General features: G+C 38.2%; 1 protein-coding gene across 5 annotated transcripts in view; it reads right to left on the reverse strand.

The window, feature by feature from the left end:
- The window catches only part of FOCAD (focadhesin), a 313,712-nt gene that overhangs the window by 146,421 nt on the left and 147,114 nt on the right, over positions 1-20,177 (reverse strand). The gene's annotated exons all lie outside the window — the stretch shown is intronic.

Raw genomic sequence — 20,177 nt, forward strand, 5'->3', positions numbered from 1 at the left:
ATGAAGGTAACAGCTAATCATACTTCAGTGGCAGTGCCTACCTAGGAGTATATGCATTATTTGGGGAGAGCAGAAGAAAAGATATATGCTGATGGGACATAAAACAGTACAGCTGCTTTGGAAAATAGGTTGGCAGCTACTAAAATGTTTAAACATAGAGTGATATGATCCAGCAATTTCACTCTTAGATATATACCCAAGAAAAATGAAATATATGTTCACATAAGAACTCGAACATGAATGTTCATAGCAGCATTATTCATAATAGCCAAAAAGTGGAAACAACCCAAATGTCCATCAACTGATGAATGGATAAATAAAATGTGGTGTAGCCATACAGTGCAATATTACTTACCTATAAAAAGGAATGAAATATTGATACATGCTATAACATGGATGAATCTTGAAAACATTATGCTAAGTAGAAAGCCAGTCACAGAGACTTCCCTCATGGTCCAGTGGTAAAGAATCCACTTTTCAATGCAGGGGACACGGGTTCGACCCCTGGTCAGGGAACTAAGGTCCCACATGCCACAGGGCAACTAAGCCAGAGCGCCACAACTAAGAAGCTCGCACACCTCAACTAGAGAGCCCGCATGCCACAAACTACAGAGCCTGTGTGCCCTGGAGCCTGCGCGCCACAACTAAAGAGAGAAAACCCACCACCACAACTAGAGGGAAGCCCGCACGCTGCAATGAAGAGACCGCGCGCCACAACAAAAGATCCCACGTGCCGCAACTAAGACCCGACACAGCCAAAAGAATTAATTAAATATTTTTTAAAAAGCCAGTCACAAAAGGCCACATATTGCATGACTTCGTTTGCATGAAATGTCCAGAATAGACAAATCTATACAGACAGAAAATAGATTAGTGGCTCCCTATGGCTGGAGGTGGGGGGGGCATGGGGGTATGGAAAGTGTGAAGTTTCTTTTTGGGGTAATAAAAATGTTCTAAAAGTGATTGTGATGATGGATGCACAACTCAGAATATTCAAAAAGTGACTGAATTTTACGCTATAAATGGGTGAGTTGGATAGCATGTGAATTATATCTCAATACAACTGTTTCCATAAAAAGAAAGAAAAACCAAAGATACTAGTGATCCGTAGAGCCTCTTTCTTCTAGTCCTAAACATTCTTTCCCTCTGCCACCTGATGTTGCTGCTTAAAATTTAGAGAAGTATTCCTTTGATGTTGTATCTCTCCTCTGCACTATTTCTGAATTTCAAATATCAATACATTTAGTGTACTTAACACAATGCTCTCCCCTACTTAGGCTGTGAGCTCCTAGAAGGCTGAAAATGTCTCATAAATCTTTATATCCGGAGAGCCTTGCACAACCTGGCTTCAGTTTTCAGTATTTTTATTTTAAAGGTGATGCTTTTGGTGTCCTGCCTAGGGAATTCTTGCCCAACATGTGCGCTGCAGTGGACACAGGCTTGGGGGGAAGCTGCGCCACCTCCTTTTCCCTTGCTCTCCTCGCCACGTCTACTCATCAGAGAATGAATAAACGACAACTTGGCAGAACACTGCTGAAAGGCTGCCAACCCTTCTATTTGAACATCTTCTGGAACAGGCAACAAACTTTATGAAATTATGAGATAAACAAGATCCCTTTTACACTTACAACCCATAAACCCACAAAGCAAAACAATGACAACATTTTCTTAGAAGTGTAAAATAAAAAGTATGGATTTAAATATGATCTCTAGTCAACAAGATGAATTTCAAAAACGTCTTTTAAAAGCACTCGTAATAACAATACATCAATGATTTAAGAATAAAATTAGTAAAAATATATATTTAACTTTTTACAACTTATACCTGAAAGTCTATAATGGATTAAACCACTTCCACCCCTCTTTAATTAATAGTTCTCCAAAGCCCCAAAGTGAAGCCTACATGGGACAAATTCACTGTGAGGAAAGAATATTCATTTTAGACCTTTTCTTTCCTTGTAATCTTTGGGTAAAAGGGACCCTGGGCTCCTGGTAACAAGCAGAATGATCATAACAAGAATAAAGGCTGCCCTAGACTCAATGAGTGATGATATAACTGAATTGTTCTCTCTAGTAACAAATAATACTGCCAGAAACTTGGGTACAAATTGCTACATTACACCTTTCTCTTGCATGCTCGAGTAAACATGGAAAGTTACTTAAAAAGTAGGCTAACTATTTAATAAGATCATAAAAAATCCATAAAACTCTAAAATGTTTAGGGCAAGAAAATAATCCAAAAGAAAGGAAAAACTTTACATATGTAATTAGTTCTTAGACTAATTATAAAGAGAGAAAAATGGGATGCAAGTTTAAAATCCAATCTAAAATGAATTATTTGATTACATATGATACTTTCACTCAATGGAAAATAATTAAGCCATTAAAACCTGCAGCCACATCAAAAATCTTTCTAGTAAAATGTAAAGTAAATTGAGAAGATGCAAAGTGTAAAATACATGTGTGTAAAGAAAATACAATGGGAAGGAAAATGGAAAAATCAAAATGGTTTTGTGAGACGTTGATATGGGATACTTTTTTTTCATTATCCGAAGTAAATGTGACGCTATAAAAACCTAATGTCTTTAAAAGTAGGACAGAAGCATTTCAATAGAGCTATAAAATATAAAATTTAACAATAACCCATAAAACACTAAAAATTAATCTATTTTGGCTCAAATATCTTTTTTATTAGGATCTCTATGCAAAGCCTAAATAATTTAAAATCTTATGCATTAACATATTGCAAAGGAAACAGACAAGTACGAGGGAAAGAGCATAAATTTAATGCTCACAAAAAGATTTATCCATTTAATATCACAGCATGACAAGGTCAACTGAACACAAACATGACTAGCAAAAACATAGAGTGATAGTATATGAATTATATCTCAATAAAGCTGTGTTTAAAAAAAATAGTAATTAACACATAGTCTTTGAATTCAGGCACACCTGTGTTTGAATCCTGGCCCTACCACATTTTAGCTGGATGACTTTGGGCAATTTATTTAACCTCTGTCAGCCTCCCAGAAGAAAACAATACCTTATCACATAGTGAGCTTTTTTTCAGTAAGATTAAATCAAATAATAAATATAACAATTGTAGTATATAGTGCTTACTATATAGAAAGCACTCAATGAATCAATAGATGCTTACTACTACTATTATTAAAATATCTCTAATAGTTTTCCAGCTGAAAGCACTCTGCTAATTTCACATAAAAACAAAGAAAATGTCATATGTGGACAAAATAGCTAAGTAAAACGTGTCTTTCTCTGATATTTCATATGGCTTGATAAGCTCTCTTTGTAGTAAAAGGCCCATAAAAGAGTTCACGACTTCCCAAGTATCCTTTACTTAGAAGCAAGAAGACAAAACTGTTTTACTAATCATTCCTATAGGAATGAAATGTAACTTGGTTGACCAGAGAAGTTAAAAGCAATGGAGAAGAGAATATGCAAAGGATCTGAATAGACATTGCTCCAAAAAGATACACAAGTGGCCAATAAACACAGGAAAAGATGCTCAATATCCCTAGTCATCAGGGAAATGCAAATCAAAGCCACATGAGATACCACTTCATACTCACTAGGAAGGCTACAGTTCGAAAAAGAAGCAGATAATAAGTGTTGCTGAGGATGGGGAGAAATTAGAACCTTCACTCGCTGCTGGTGTGAATCTAAAATGGCACAGCCACTTTGGAAAACAGTTCTGGAAGTTCCTTAAACAGTTAAACACAGACTAACCATATAATCCAGCAATTTTATTCCTGGTGTATATCCCTCAAAAATGAAAACATATGTCCGTGCAATAGCCTGTACAAAAATATTCATAGCAGGATTATTCATAATAACCAGAAAGCAGCAAAAATCCAAATGTCCATCAACTGATGAATGGATAAATAAAATGTAAGATAGTCATATTAAATATTATTCAACCATAAAAAGAAATGAAGCATTGATACATGCTATAACACCAATGAACCTTATAAATATGTTAAGTGAAAGAAGCCAGATACAAAAGACAATATATTGTCTTCATTCAGATGGAATCCATCCTTTCAATCTCTCACTGGAGACCATGATTAATGATTAAGCAGTAGTAATTGTAGGTTTAATCTGACCCTACCAAGGACAAATGAATTTCATGATGATGACTTTCAAAAAAAAGAGCTCCACTCATTATACAAAGGCAAGGATGGGAAAGCCCAGTGAACGCTAATTTTGGATGGTTTTCCAACTAAGGTAAATATTTTCTTAAACATAGGGTTATTCAATTTACTCTTATTCTTTTTCGTTTTTAAAATTTCACTGTTTTAGGCTGTCTTTCTATATTCTTAATTATATTTGATAGTCAAGGATCTACAGAGAAATAGAGAAATCTCTTCCAAATGTTTCTGGGAAGAAGACTTATAACTATGCTGAATATTTTCATTCTTGAAACTCTTGGCAGCCATCAGTGCTTCACACATGATACCAATTAGAAGACAGAATAAATAGCTTCATAGAAGGCAGGCTGGCTTCCGTAGATAGCATGCTGGCAAAAAACCAAAAGATTAGCCCAAAATTACTGAATGTGGACTGGCAAGGGCCACCAAATTGAGTATATTTTACAACTTAAACACACATCACAGGACACAACAGCAGCAGCTCCACAAATAATGAATACACACACAAAAAGCTTGGAAAGGCTTAAGCAAGGTCCATCAAGGGGGACTAGATTATTTATACTTATTTAGATGAGCATAAAGTTATTTATTACCAAACATAAAAAGGAATATTTTTATAACCAAAATTAACTGTGATGCAGTCAGTTTCAACAAATTCCACAACTCCAGACATTTGTAATATCTATAATGAAAACATGGTAAATAACACTTATTCACGACTAGTAAGCAACAATAAAATAGTGGGTTCATCCCCTAGACAAGAAAGAGAGATGAAAAAGAAGGGATAAAGAAATAAGTATTCTTTGTAATAAAAGGAAGTTAACTGATTACTGGTATTCGTTTTTGACTTATGAATGCCCATCTTATTACAAAAAAGATTTAAAGAGGCTAGTATCTATTTGTTAGAAGGACAATGTATTAAATTCTTATCTCATTTGCAATATTTCAGTTAAGTTTCTTAAAAGTGAATTTTGATAAAAATATTATAAGGGATTTGGATTTTATAACATTAAAAGAGAGAGGGGGTGGGAAGAGAGAAACACAATAAGAAGGAGAAATGCCTTTAACCAAGCAAAGGAAAGGAGTATTGGGGTACCAATTAAGACACAGGCTTTATTAAATAAAATACTTAGACATGATGCCTCAATTCCTCTAGAGGACAATGGAACATAAGAAGGTAGTTGCTATAGAATGAATGTTTGTACCCACCCCCCTAAATTCATATGTTGAAATCCTAATCCCCAAGGTGGTGGTATTAGGAGATAGGGTCTTTGGAAGGAGATTAGGTCATGAGGGTAGAGCCTTCATGCCAGGGATTATAAGCAGACTACAGAGAGCTACCTTGGCCCTCTGGCTATGTGAAATTACAGTGAGAAGACAGTTGTCTATAAGGAAGACAGTTGGCTATGAACCAGGAAGTAGGCCCTCACCAGACAATGAAAGGGCCAGCGCCTTGATCATGGACTTCCCAGCCTCCAGAACTGTGAGAAATAAATAATTGATGTTAATAAGACACTCAGATTATGTTATTGTTATAGCCTCCTGAATGGATTCAGACTATAAGATAGTCTGATAGTGGGTTCAGAATTATCTTTATGAGTAGTGGTTTGGATCAAGGGAATGGATTTGGGGCTACATATGCAACAATCCCAAGTGGTCTCCTTTAAATATAGAAAAAAGTACCAAAGCTTTAGCAGTGAAGGGTTAGGATACCATCTGGAAAAAGAAACTAAGTAACTAAGTCACCATCATATATTATGTGAGTTTTAGAGGAGAAATTAAAAAGACTACTTAGACCCTCCTTGAGGGCATTGACTATAACCAATTTTTCAGGAACAAGTCTGGTATTTAAAGAACCCTACATGGGTAGACATTATGCTAGGTCTCTTTTGTTTGTAATCCCATTTTATCCTCATTTGAGGAAATAAGGCTCAAAGAGGTTAAGTAAATTAGTCAGAGGACACACAGCTAATAACTGGTATATAGGAGGTACATGGTATGTCTGCCTAAAAACAAAGATGCTTTCTACCAAATCAGGCAACAATTTTTTATATCTCCAGTACTAACTACAGTTAATGATGATATCTTACAGAAGTGAAATGAGAAAAATCACTTCTTATGAGTTAATAAGCATCTATAGATAGCAGAGCCTTAGAATAGCAAAGGATGGGTGGAGAACATAATGGAATCACAGACAAAACGACCACTTCTTAGTGGTAATTAGGAAGAAAAACTTAATTTCTTAGGAAGAAAAACTTAATTTCAGAAACAAGTAGATTTCTGTTTGAAAAAAATAATAAAAAGGAAATACTCCCAAATGGTAGGATTATTTATTATGAAAGTAATATAATTATTAAAGTGATACTTTCCATTTCCAGATGACTGACTGTAGCAGTAAAAAACAAAAGTCCTTGATTATGTGAACTATTTCCCTGCTGTAATAGGACCCTACCATGAAACCCTAAGAGCTTTGCCAACTACAGGGTACACAGTCTGAAAGACTATCCTTAGTACACATCACTTCCTAAACAGTAATGATGTTTACTGCCTGCTAAATAAATGTTTAGCCAAAAGAACATTATTCTCAAACCAAGACACTGAGCAGTTATCTAACCTCCTTCTGAGGTCTATTTTCCTCATCTATAAATGTTATAATCCCTATACGGAAGAGTTGTTGAGGAACAGAAATGAAAAGTGCTTACTTAGCACAAGGACATGATCATATATACACTAAATAGAGTCATTGCTTGTATGATTATATTATATTCATTATCATCATATCAACCATAATTACCAAAAGCTAAGAGAATTCTACTTAATCTCATTCACTAAAGAACAACAATTGTATAGGTATGTTTACTGCGTCAAAAAAAATTGGTTAGAAAGAATCAATCAAGATGGCAGAGTAGAAGGACATGGAACTCACCTCCCCCCATGAACACATAAAAAATACATCAACACGTGAAATAATTCTCACTGAAAACTAACTGGAAACTGGCAGAAAGATTCCTATACAACCAAGGATATAAGAAAGATCCACACAGAATCTGGAAGGGAAGAGAAGGGACCTGTGCCCCCTGGGAGGGGACTCAGAGGAAAAGGGAGATTACATAGGAGGAGACCCCTGCCTGCAAGCCATAGATTGGGCGCCCCAGTCCTGGTGTCGGACACAGGGAAGACAAGCCCCCTTGGCTGGCTGTAGAGCTGTTGGAACTAACAGGAGGGCTGTGAAGAACATGCAAGGACTGGCTTGCTCCTGAGGCAGCGTGGCAAGGACAGATTGAGGATGGTTCCAGTGGCTGCCCAGTTTTCTGCAATTAGCCTAGCATACGCCTCAGCCTGAGCCAAGCAAATGCTCCAGTCCCGCTTACTCTACCACACTAGAGAAAGGGCTGCCATCACCAGGGAGAGAGCTCATATCTTAGTACTGAGATGCAGAGGAAACTTGGAACTAGGGCAACATCTGAGCACAGTGTGGGCAGCCATTGCTGGCATTTACACAGGCACTGTATCAGGGGTAGTCTTGATCTCTGACGGAAGCCAGACTGCTGCACCCACACCCTGACACATGCCCAGTGCTAAACGGAGCCCTGCTTACCCTGCAGCACAGCTTCTCAACAGGGCTGGGGTGGCAGAGGCTGGGGGTAGTAACTGGCTGTGAGGGACAGCAGAGACTCAGACACAGCCGGGGCTGTCATTATTGGTGCCTGCACAGGGGGCACATTAGAGGCAGCCTGGACCTCTGTGGCCAGCCCATCACATGCTGGCATGGGCCCCTCTTCCTCCAGCACTCCTCCTCTCTGGGGCAAGGGTACAGTGTTGGGAGTGGGAGACAAACACATTTAAGGGAACAGAGACAGCTTGGACCCGAACCTCAGGGCTTCTACTCCATCAACTTTGGACCTGACCCTGCCCCCGATAGGGTGCTAATGGCCAATGAGCAGAGGGGAAGCCACACCTCACACTTGGCTCTGGCCCTGGTTCCTCCATCTCCAACCCTACTTCCTGCAAGATGATAACTGTCAGCATACCCTGAGGAAACGCATGGCTTTTGTTCACATCAAATCCAGCTCTCCCACCAAAGGCACTGGGCACACACAGGCTGTAGACAGACACCCCCACATAAGGACACCTCTTCAAGACTGCAATAGGTAACTGTTTCATCTAATTTCACAGAGACAGGGAAAGTTAAGCAAAGTAAGAAGACAGAGGAACTAGTCTTGATTGAAAGAGCAAGACAAAACCCCTGGGAAAATAAATAATGAAATAGAAATAAACACTTTACAAGATAAAGAATTCAAAGTATTAGTAATAAGAATGCTAACTAAATTAGGGAAAAGAATAGATGAACACAGTGAGAATTTTAACAAGGAACTAGAAAATATACAAAAAGAACCAATCAGAACTGAAGAATACAGTAACTGAAATGAAGAACTCACTGAATAGCAGACTATGTGATACAGAAGAACATAAATGATCTGGAAGATAGAATAATGGATATTACCCAATCAGAACAGCAAAAAGAAAAATAAATGTTAAAAAATGAGAACAGTTTAAGAGATTTCTGGAAAAACATGAAGCATACCAACATTGGCATTATAGTGGTTTCAGAAGGACAGGGGAGAGAAAGGGGGTTGAAAATGTTTTTGATGAAATTATGGCTGAAAAAGTCCCAAACCTGAACAAGGAAACAGATATCCAGATACAGGAAGCACAGAGGGAATCCAAACAACATGAACCCAAAGAGACACACACCAAGATATATCATAACTAAAATGGCAAAAGTAGAAAATAAAGAGAATTTTTTTTTTGGCCATGCCACGTGTTAAGCGGGATCTTAGTTCCCAGACCAGGGATCAAACCCATGTCCCCGCAGTGGAATCTCAGAGTCTTAACCACTGGACTGCTAGGGAAGTCTGCAAAAAGAGAATTTTAAAAGGCAGCAAGAGAAAAACAAAGAGTCATATACAAGGGAACCCCCATAAGGCTATCAGCTGATTACTCTGCAGAAACTTTGCAGGCCAGAGGGAGCAGCATGATATATTCAAAGTGCTTAAAGGGAAAAACCTGCAACCTAGGATACTCTACCCAGCAAGATTATCATTCAGAATTAAAGCTGAAATAAAAACAAACTTCTCAGACAAGCAAAAACTAAAAAAAATTCATCAATACTAAAGCTACCCTAAAGAAATGTTAAAAGGTCTTTTCTAAGTGTTAAAGAAAAAGCTATAATAAGAAGTAAAAATTTATAAGAAAGGAAAAATCCCACAATGAAAGGCAAATATATAGTAAGGACTGAGGATCAACCACTTAAATAAACTAGCATGAAGATTAAAAGACAAAAAATTGTAAAAGCAGGGGCTTCCCTGGTGGCGCAGCGGTTGAGAGTCTGCCTGCCGATGCGGGGAACGTGGGTTCGTGCCCCGGTCTGGGAGGACCGATCCCACAAGCCGCGGAGCGGCTGGGCCCGTGAGCCATGGCCGCTGGGCCTGCGCGTCCAGAGCCTGTGCTCTGCAGCGGGAGAGGCCACAACAGTGAGAGGCCCACGTACCGCAAAAAAAAAAATAAAAAAACAAACAAACAAAAATTGTAAAAGCAATTATAACTACAATTAAAAAAATGAAGATGTAAAATAGGACATCAAAAACACAAAATGTAGGGGACGGGAGTAAAAACAGGTGTATCTTTTAGAATATGTTTAAAATTGAATGACTACCAGTTAAAAATAAGTAGATATGGTTATAGGTCAACATGAACCACAAATCAAAAACCTACAATAGATACCAAAAACCTAGAAAGAAACACAAGCATACTACTAAGGAAAATCATCAAACCATAAGGGAAGAAACAAACAGAAGAAGAAACGAACAGAGAAGAACTACAAAAACAACTGGAAAACAAGTAGTAAAATGGCAATAAGTATATACCTGTCAGTAATTACTTTAAATGTCAGTGGACTAAATGCTCCAATCAAAAGACATAGTGGCTGTTTGAATAAAAAAATCAAAACCTGTCTATACACGTCTTACAACAGACTCACTTCAGAGCGACACACACAGAGTGAAAGTAAGGGGATAGAAAAAGATATTTCATGTAATCAGAAATGGCAAGAAAGTGGGGGTAGCAATACTCATTTCAGACAAAATAGACTTTTAAAACAAAGTCTATAACAAAAGACAAAGAAGAGCATTATATAATGATAAAGGGATCAATACAAGAAGAGGATATTACACTCGTTAACATATATGCACTCATACAGTAGGACCTAAATATACAAAGCAAATATTAACAGACATAAAGGGAGAAACTGACAAAAAACAATAATACTAGGGAACTTTCACATTCCACTTACATCAATGGACACATCACATAGACAGAAAATCAATAAGGCAACCATAGTCTTAAATGACACAATAAACCAGATGGTTTAATAGATATCTACAGGACATTCCATCCCAAAACAGCAGAATACGCATTCTTTTCAAGTGCACATGGAACATTTTCCAGAAGAGATCAAATGCTGGCCACAAAACAAGTCACAACCAATTCAAGAGGATATAAATTATATCAAGCATTTTTTCCAATCACAGTGGTATGAAACTAGAAATTACAGAAAGAAAACTGGGAAAATAACAAACACCTGGAGACTAAACAACATGCTACTAAAAACCAACAGTCAATGAAGAAATCAAAGAGGAAATCAGAAAATACCTTGAGACAACTGAATATGGAAACACAATTTTCCAAAATCTATGGGATGCAGCAAAAGCACTTCTAAGAGGGAAGTTTATAGTGACACAGGCCCTCCTCAAAAAACCAAGAAAAATCTCAAATAAACAACCTAACATACCACCTAAAGGAATTAGAAAAAGAAGAACTAACAAAGCCCAAAGTCACCAGAAGGAAGGAAATAATAAAGATCAAAGAGGAAATAAATAAAATAGAGACCTAAAAACAAAAAAAAAAGATCAATGAAACCAAGGGCTGGTTTTTTGAAAAGATGAGCAAAACTGATAAACTTTAGCCAGGCACATCAAGAAGAAATGAAAGAGGAAAAAAAATAAACAAAATAAGAATTGAAGAGGAGAAATAACAACCGATACCACAGAGATACAAAAAATCATAAGAGAATACTACAAATAGTTATATGTCAACAAATTGAATGACCTAGAAGAAATGAACAAATTTCTAGAAACATGCAAGCTAAGGCTGAGTCAGAAAGAAACAGACAATCTGAACAGACTGATCACTAGTAGTGAAATTGAATTTATAATTAAAAAAAAAAAATTCCCAGCGAAGTCCAGCATCGGACAGCTTCACAAGGGAATTCTACCAAACATATAAAGAAGAGTTAATACCTATCCTTCTCAAACTATTCCAAAAAACTGAAGAGGATGGAACACTCACAAATTCATTCTATGAGGCCACCATTACACTAATACCAAAACCAGAAAAAGACATCCCCCCCAAAAAAATTTCAGGCCAATATCTTTGATGAATATAGATACAAAAATCCTCAAAAAAATATTAGCAAACTGAATCCACTGATACATAAAAAGGATCATACACCATGATCAAGTGGGATTTATTTCAGGGATGCAAGAATAATTCAATATTCGCAAATCAGTGTGGAACACAACATTAACAAAGAGAAGGATAAAAATCATGTGACCGGGGGCAGAGTCAAAATGATGGGGTAGGAGGATGTGGAGTTCGCGTATCCTCAAAACTAGGGCATCTACCAGGTGCTGGTGGGGGACCTCAGACACCTAAGGGGATGGGAGGAATGCCTGTGCAACCAGGTAGGATGTGGGAGGGAAGAAGGCGGGGGAGGAAAAGTGGAGGTGGGATGGGACCAGCATGCCTGAGGGGTGGCTGGGGGAGGAGAGGGGTTCCCACAGTCAGAGGGGCCCACTCAGGGCGATGGGATCAGCAGGGATGGAGAGAGACCTTTGGGGAATCGGGGGATCAGAGGGGAATGCTGCCAACATCTCCCCAACTTGCTCAGGCCCCAGGAAGCCTGCTGGGGTCCCAGGCTTGAACCTCTGCCCTCCAGGGCCCCTCCAGCTGGGCGGGTCCTGAGGACATGGGAGGGAAAGTGGGGAGGAAAAGTGGAGGTGGGACGGGGCCAGCCCCTGAGGGGCAGCTGTGGGATAGGAGGGATTCCCATGCTTGAGGGGCCCACTCCCAGTGAGGGGATCAGTGGGGATCAGGAGAGACCTTCGGGGGATAGGAGGGGAACACGGCCAGCATGTCCCCTGCCAGCTCAGACCCCAGCAAGAATGCTGGAATCCTGGGCCTGAACCTCCACCCTCTGGGGCTTCCTCTGGCTGCATGAGTCCTGAGCCTAAGGCCCGCCTCCCAAAGGCCTCTTCCAGCCAGGCAGGTCCTGACATTAAGCCCCAACCGCCCAGGGCTTCTACCAGCCTTTTTTTTTTTCTGCCGAGGTTCTGTTTTGCGTTGTTGTTGCTTCATTTTTATTTTTCTAACATATTTTTATTTTTCTAACTTTATTTTTTATTCTTTCTTTTTGTTCTGCTCCTTTTGGTTTGTTACATCTCTTTTTTTCTTTTTTTGCTGCACCACACGGCTTGCAGGGTCTTGGTTCTCAGGCCAGACGTTGGGCCAGAGCTCCAGTGGTGGGAGCACCGAGTCCGAGCCACTGGAATGACGGAGAACTACAGGCCCAAGGGAATATTAATCGGTGTGAGCTCTCTCAGAGGTCCTCATCTTGACACCAAGACCTGGCTCCACCCAACTGCCTGCAAACTCCAGTGCTGAAAGCCTAACAGCAAACAACCAGCCAGACAGGAACACAGCCGCACCCATCAAAAAAAATGGGATGACAAAAAAATATAGTACAGACAAAGGAGCAAGATAAATCCCACAAGACCAAATAAATGAAGAGGAAATAGGGAACCTACCTGAAAAAGAATTCAGACTAACCATAATAGATGATGATACAGAATCTTGGAAATAGAATGGAGGCACGGATTGAGAAAATACAAAAAATGTTTAACAAGGACCTAGAAGAACTAAAGAACAAGTAAACTGTGATGAACAACACAATAACTGAAATGAAAAATACACTAGAAGGAATCGATAACAGAAAAACTGAGGCATAAGAACGAATAAGTGAGCTGGAAGATATGGTGCGAGTAACTGCCAAAGAGAAGAATAAAGAAAAAAGAATGAAAAGAAATGAGGACAGCCTCAGAGACCTCTGGGACAACACTGAATGCACCAACATTCGAATTATAGGGGTCCCAGAACAAGAAGAGAAAGAGAAAGAGTCTGAGAAAACATCTGAAGATATTACATTCGAAAACTTCCCTAACATGGGAAAGGGAAAAGCCACACAAGTCCAGGAAGCACAGAGAGTCTCATACAAGATAAACCCAAGAAGAAACACACCAGGACACATAATAATCAAACTACCAAAATTTAATTGAAAGAAAAAATATTAAAAGCAGCAAGGGAAAAGCAACAAATAACACACAAAGGAATCCCCATAAGGTCATCAGCAGATTTTTCAGCAGAAACTCTGCAGGCCAAAAGGGAGTGGCAAGATATATTTAAAGTGATGAAAGGGAAAAAACTACAACCAAGATTACTCTACCCGGCAAGGATCTCATTCAGATTCGACAGAGAAACCAAAAGCTTTACAGACAAGCAAAAGCTAAGAAAATTCAGCACCACCAAACCAGCTTTACAACAATTGCTAAAGGAACTTCTCTACACAGGAAACACAAAAGAAGAAAAAGACCCACAAAAACAAACCTAAATCAATTAAGAAAATGGTAATAGGAACATACATATTGATAATAACCTTAAATGTAAATGGATGAAATGCTCCAACCAAAAGACACAGACTGGCTGAATGGATACAAAAACAAGACCCGTATATATGTTGCCTACAAGAGACCAACTTCAGAACCAGGGACACATACAGACTGAAAGTGAGGGAATGGAAAAAGATATTCCATGCAAACAGAAATCAAAAGAAAGCTGGAGTAGCAATACTCGTATCAGATAAAAAAGACTTTAAAATAAAGAATGTTACAAGAGACAAGCAAGGACACTATATAATGATCAAGGGATCAATCCAAGAAAAAGATATAACAATTATAAATATTTATGCACCCAACATAGGACCGCCTCAATAGATAAGGCAAATGCTAACAGCCATAAAAGGAGAAATTGACATGAACACAATAATAGTGGAGGACTTTAACACCCCACTACCACCAATGGACAGATCATCCAGACAGAAAATTAATAAGGAAACACAAGCTATAAAGGACACAACAGACCAAATAGACTTAATTGATACTTACAGGACATTCCACCGGAAAGTGGCGGAATACACTTCGTACTTAAGTGCACACGGAACATTCTCCAGGACAGATCACATCCTGGGTCACAAATCAAGCCTCAGTAAATTTAAGAAAATTGAAATCGTTTCAAGTATCTTTTCCGACCAACACTATGAGATTAAAAATCAATTCCAGGAAAAAAAAACTGTAAAAAAATACAGACACACTGAGGCTAAACAATACACTACTAAATAACCAAGAGATCACTGAAGAAATCAAAGAGGAAATAAAAAAATCTATAGAAACAAAGGACAATGAAAACATGACGATCCAAAACCTACGGGATGCAACAAAAGCAGTACTAAGAGAGAAGTTTATAGCAATACAATCCTACCTCAAGAAACAAGAAAAATCTAAAATAAACAATCTAACCTTACACCTAAACCAAGAAGACAAAGAAGAACAAACAAAACCCAAAATTGGTAGGAGGAAAGAAATCATAAAAATCAAAGCAGAAATAAATGAAATAGAAACAAAGAAAACAATAGCAAAAATCAATGAAACTAAAAGCTGGTTCTTTGAGAAGATAAACAAAATTGATAAACCATTAACCAGACCAGTCAAGAAAAAAACGGGAGAGGACACAAATCAATAAAATTAGACATGAAAAAGGAGAAATTACAACTGACACCGCGGAAATACAAAGGATCATAACAGACGACTACAAGCAACTATATGCCAATAAAATGGACAACCTGGAAGAAATGGGCAAATTCCTGGAAAGATACAATCTTCCAAGACTGAACCAGGAAGAAACAGAAACCATAAACAGACCAGTCACAAGTAATAAAATTGAAATCGTGATTAAAAATCTTCCAACAAACAAAAGTCCAGGACCAGATGGCTTCACAGGCGAATCTATCAAACATTTAGAGAAGAGCTAACACCTATTCTTCTCAAACTCTTCCAAAAAATTGCAGAAGAAAGAACACTCCCAAACTCATTCTACGAGGCAACTATCACTCTGATACCAAAACCAGACAAAGACATCACAAAAATAGAAAATTACAGAACAATATCACTGATGAACATAGACACAAAAATCCTCAACAAAATACTAGCAAACAGAATCCAACAATACATTTAAAGGATCGTACACCATGATCGAGTGGGATTTATCCCAGGGATGCAAGGATTCTTCAATATATGCAAATCAATCAATGTGAATCACCATATTAACAAATTAAAGAATAAAAACCATATGATCATCTCAGTAGATTCAGAAAAAGCTTTTGACAAAATTCAGCACCCATTTATGATACACACTCTCCAGAAAGCGGGCATAGAGGGAAACTACCTGAACATAATAAAGGCCATACACAACAAAACCAAAGCAAACATCATTCTGAATGGTGAAAAAATGAAAGAATTTCCTCTAAGATCAGGAACAAGACAAGGATGTCTACTCTTGCCACTATTATTCAACATAGTTTTGGCAGTCCTGGCCACGGCCATCAGAGAAGAAATTTTAAAAATCCAAATTTATAGGGCTTCCCTGGTAGCGCAGTGGTTGGGAGTCCGCCTGCCGATGCAGGGGACACAGGTTAATGCCCCAGTCCGGGCAGATCCCACATGCCGCAGAGCGGCTGAGCCCGTGAGCCATGGCCACTGAGCCTGTGCATCCGGAGCCTGTGCTCCGCAACGGGAGAGGCCACAACAGTGAGAGGCCCACGTACCGCAAAAAAAAACAAAAAGCAAAAAAAACAAAAAACAAAAATCCAAATTTATATATAAAACACTGATGAAAGAAATCAAAGATGACACAAACAGATGGAAAGATATACCATGTTTTTGGATTGGAAGAATCAATATTGTGAAAATGACTGTACTATCAAAAATAATCTGCAGATTCAATGCAATCCCTATCAAATTACCAATGGCATTTTTCATAGAATTAGAACAAAAAATTTTACAATTTGTATGGAAACACAAAAGACCCCGAATAGCCAAAGCAATCTTGAGAAACAAAAACGGAGCTGGAGGAATCAAGCTCCCTGACTTCAGACTACACTGCAAAGCTACAGTAATCAAAATAGTATGGTACTGGCACAAAAACAGAAGTATAGATCCATGGTGCAGGATAGAAAGCCTAGATATAAACCCACGCACCTGTGGTCACCTAATCTGTGACAAAGGAGGTAAGAATATACAATGAAGAAAAGACAGTATTTTCAATAAGTGGTGCTGGAAAAACTGGACAGCTACATGTAAAACAATAAAATTAGAACACTCCCTAACACCATACACAAAAATAAAATCAAATGGATTAAAGACCTAAATGTAAGAGCAGACACTATAAAACTCTTAGAGGAAAACATAGGAAAAACACTCTGACATAAATCGCAACAAGATCTTCTTTGACCCACCTCCTAGAGTAATGAAAAGAAAAACAAAAATAAACAAACAGGACCTAATGGAACTTAAAAGCTTTTGCACAGCAAAGAAAACCATAAATGAGATGAAAAGACAACCCTCAGAATGGGAGAAAATATTTGCAAACAAAGCAACTGACGAGAGATTAATCTCCAAAATACACAAACAGCTCATGCACCTCAACATCAAAAAAACAAACAACCCAATCGAAAAATGGGTGAAAGACCTAAATAGACATTTCTCCAAAGAAGACATACAGATGGCCAAGAGGCACATGAAAAGATGCTCAATATCACTAATTATTAGAGAAATGGAAACTGAAATTACAACGAGGTATCACCTCACACTGTTCAGAATGGCCATCATCAAAAATCTACAAACAATGAGGGTGTGGACAAAAGGGAACCCCTCTTGCACTGTTGGTGGGAATGTAAATTGATACAGCCACTATGTAGAGCAGTACGGAGGTTCCTTAGAAAACAAAAAATAGAACTACCATATGACCCAGCAATCCCACTACTGGGCATATACCCTGAGAAAACCATAATTCAAAAAGAGTCATGTACCAAAATGTTCATTTCAGCTCTATTTACAATAGCCCAGAGATGGAAACAACCTAAGTGTCCATCATCGGATGAATGGATAAAGAAGATGTGGCACATATATACAATGGAATATTACTCAGCCATAAAAAGAGACGAAATTGAGCTATTTGTAATGAGGTGGATAGACCTAGAGTCTGTCATACAGAGTGAAGTAAGTCAGAAAGAGAGAGACAAATACCGTATGCTAACACATATATATGGAATTAAAAAAAAAAAAATGTCATGAAAAACCTAGGGGTGAAACAGGAATAAAGACACAGACTTACTAGAGAATGGACTTGAGGCTATGGGGAGGGGGAAGTGTAAACGGTGACAAAGCGATAAAGAGGCATGGACATATATACACTACCAAACGTAAGGTAGATAGGTAGTGGGAAGCAGCCGCATAGCACAGGGAGATCAGCTCAGTGCTTTGTGACCGCCTGGAGGGGTGGGATAGGGAGGGTGGGAGGGAGGGAGACGCAAGCGGGAAGAGATATGGGAATATATGTATATATATAACTGATTCATTTTGTTGTGAAGCTGAAACTAACATACCATTGTAAAGCAATTATACTCCAATAAAGATGTTAAAAGAAAAAAAAAAAAAAAAGTCATGTACCACAATGTTCATTGCAGCCCTATTTACAATAGCCAGGACATGGAAGCAACATAAATGTCCATCAACAGATGAATGGACAAAGAAGATATGGTACATATATACAATGGAATATTACTCAGATATAAAAAGGAATGAAAATGGGTCATTTGTAGAGATGTGGATGGACCCAGAGTCTGTCATACAGAGTGATGTAAATCAGAAAGAGAAAAACAAATATCGTATATTAATGCATATATGTGGAACCTAGAAAAATGATACAGATTAACCATTTTGTAGGGCAGGAATAGAGATGCAGTGGTAGAGATCAGACATGTGGACACAGGAATGGATGGTGGGATGAACTGGGAGATTAGGATTGACATATATACACTACCATGTGTAAAATAGACAGCTAGTGGGAACCTGCTGTATAGCACTGGGAGCTCAGCTCGGTTCTCCGTGGTGACCTAGATGGATAGGATGGGGTTGGGGGAGGCCCAAGAGGGAGAGAATATATGTATACATATAGTTGATTCACTTTATTGTACAGCAGAAACTAACACAACATTTTAAAGCAACTATACCCCAATTTTTAAAAAAAAAAAATCACATGATCATCTCTATAGACACAGAAAAAGCATGTGACAAAATTCAATATCCATTCATGATAGAAAATTTCATCAAAGTTCATGTAAAAGGAACATATCTGCTCATAATAAAGACCAGTTATTATAAACCCACAGCTAACATCACACTCAGTGGTGAAATGATGAAAAGCTGAAAGAATTTCCTCTAAATTAACAGATGAATAGATAAAGAAGATGTGTGTGTGTGTGTGTGTGTATTCCAAATATACATAATGGAATATTACTCAGCCACAAAAAGGAATGAAATTCTGCAATTTGCAACAATGTGTATGAACCTAGAGAATATCATGCCTAGTAAAATAAGTCAGATACAGAAAGATAAATACTCTGTTATCACTTATATGTGGAATCTAGAAGATAAAACAAATGGCTGTATATAACGAAACAGAAACAGACTCACAGATACAGAGAACAAAGTAGTGGTTACCAGTGGGGAGAAGGAAGGGAGGAGGGGGGACGTAGGGCTATGGTATTAAGAGACACAAAATACTATGCATAAAATAAATAAGCAACAAGGATATATTATACAGCACAGGGAAATATAGCCATTATTTTTTAATAACTTAAAGGGAGTATAATCTATAAAAGTATTGAATTAATATGTTGTACACCTGAAACTCATATGATATTATAAATCAAATATATTTCCATTAAAAAACAATAATAGGGCTTCCCTGGTGGCGCAGTGGTTGAGAGTCCGCCTGCCGATCCAGGGGACACGTGTTCATGCCCCGGTCCGGGAAGATCCCACATGCCGCGGAGCGGCTGGGCCCGTGAGCCATGGCCGCTGAGCCTGCACGTCCAGAGCCTGTGCTCCGCAACAGGAGAGGCCGCAACAGTGAGAGGCCCGCGTACCGCAAAAAAAAAAAAAAAAAAAAAAAAAAAAAAAAAAAAAAAAAAAAAAAAAAACAATAATAAAGCAGCTTACAAGGCTGCATAAAAAAATTTTTTTTACATAAAAAACTTTTGTTAGGTCGATGAATGATCTTTGATGTAATTACTACATTTCTCCAAAAGATTAAAGATTTCTTCTGCTGTGCTACAGTTTTGGGAGCAGTCTGAAGTTCAGAAGATGATTTAGAGACTCGGTTCTAATATCGGTCCATCCTACCCACTCTGATCATTAGGAAAGAAAGGATCCTTTGCCAATCTTCAAGCCAACAAAAGTTTTTTGCTGGCTATAGAACTGCCACTGGCCCATGCCGATTTCCTTACCTCTTCTGCTTCTAAGGCTCTCAAATTATAAAACCGAGAAGCAAATATACTCAAGAGTTCTCCTATAAGCATACTTCTCCTTCTATATTAACAAAAATAAATAACAACGAGGAAGAATCTAAAATCTGGTTTTCTTTAGCCTCTAGAAAATGTCTACATGTTTCAAGACTTCCCTCTACAAAGAATTTGTAAAGTAGACTGTCTTATTTCAC

This window comes from Tursiops truncatus, chromosome 6 (assembly GCF_011762595.2).
Source record: "Tursiops truncatus isolate mTurTru1 chromosome 6, mTurTru1.mat.Y, whole genome shotgun sequence".
NCBI lineage: Eukaryota > Metazoa > Chordata > Mammalia > Artiodactyla > Delphinidae > Tursiops > Tursiops truncatus.